Here is a 1461-nt window from a genome sequence, read left to right on the forward strand (position 1 = left end):
TAAATAAATAATATTTTAAGGTTTTCTCTTTCACGTGCTTAATTATGAGTTTAAGAACTGTTTAGAAGAATGTTGTTTACTTTCCAAATATTTAGGGATTATACAGTTTTACATATGGTTTTAGTTGATGAACTCAGTCATTTTCAATGAGTTGAAATTTGATTTAAATTCACATTTTTCTGCTGCTTTTACATCTATTAATTTTGTTGCTAGGGAGAAGATGAATTATCTGGATCCAGCTTCTCTTTTAAAAGAGTGTGAGATTGTCAGATAGGATAATCCTTATCTATTCCTCTTCTTGGAGGGCAGATAGAATATGATGATTGGAGTAAAAATAAAGAATATGAGACTGTTTTAATCTGCAGTTAAGTTGCTTGTGGGTTAGTCTGATGTCTTTGAGTTCTATTTTAGTTTCTCTGTGGGGAGTCTATGTTAGTCTTAACCTTAGGTATACTCAGTTCTATCACTCAGATTTTATTCCTTTGTAATCTTAAATAAACTCTCTGCTCAGCCACCCAGAGTTTTCCACTCTTCATGGGTGAAACTTGAGTGTCTCTTTCTTATGTCTGCTCTAGGAATTATTTACCTAGCAACGTCCTTGTAGTCCGTTGTCTTATCTAGGTGATTTTCTTGCCACAGTTAGGTGCTTTAGCACACAACCAAGAATTTTATTTAAATAAGGCAATCCAGATTCAAATATTTTAATTGTTTCTATATAAATGTCTCCATGCTTTATTGAACTCAGTCCTATAACTTCTGGTTGTACAAGTCCCCTTCCCCCAAATCTCAATTTCTGTCTTTTTAATGCTGCAAAACTGCTAGATTATTGCGGTATTCATGGCTCTCTCCATTTCACCTCTTCTTTAGGTGTAAAATCAGATTAATTTTTGAATAATTTCTGTTTCTCAAGGATCAAAATTACATCTTTCTGTCCAATGCTGAAGACTACCTATATATATATATATATATATATATATATATATATATATTATCCAATCTTCCCTGTGTTTAGGGGATGTAAATCTAATCTGCATTCTTCATTGATTTCCAGAAAAGGAATTCTCCTTAGTCTATATTTAATATTCTCAGACAGAAAAAAAAGGTGTGTCTGCTATTATTTAGAATTTGGTGAGGTATCACTACTTATCAAAGCATAAGGACACATGCTTAATTTAATTTGCATATGCTAAACTATTTAAAAAGCAAATTAAAGCAAGTGTAGTTAGAAGGATGTAATACAAGAACAAGGTAGTTAAGTTACATGATGCAATACAAGTTCAAAAAAGGCATTTCTAATTTACTAGGTACTGGATATATACCCTTATTGCAGTTGTTCTGTTTCATAGTATTCAGGAAATGATTCCTAATCTAGACTACTTCATAAACCTTTTGAACCAGAAAATACAAAAAACACAGAGAATTCTAAAATCACATTTTAATCTATTTGCAACTGTATCAGAT

At 31.5% G+C, this 1461-nt stretch overlaps 1 non-coding gene across 1 annotated transcript; it reads left to right on the forward strand.

Moving 5' to 3' along the window:
• The first annotated feature begins 263 nt into the window (after nt 1–263).
• Nucleotides 264–391, forward strand: LOC127483061 (U8 small nucleolar RNA). Its single transcript, XR_007909030.1, has one exon. It is a non-coding gene; the product is annotated as a U8 small nucleolar RNA (small nucleolar RNA).
• Nucleotides 392–1461: the final 1070 nt, after the last annotated feature.

Source organism: Oryctolagus cuniculus, chromosome 4, assembly GCF_051225735.1.
Source record: "Oryctolagus cuniculus isolate XC-2025 breed Fujian yellow rabbit chromosome 4, ASM5122573v1, whole genome shotgun sequence".
NCBI lineage: Eukaryota > Metazoa > Chordata > Mammalia > Lagomorpha > Leporidae > Oryctolagus > Oryctolagus cuniculus.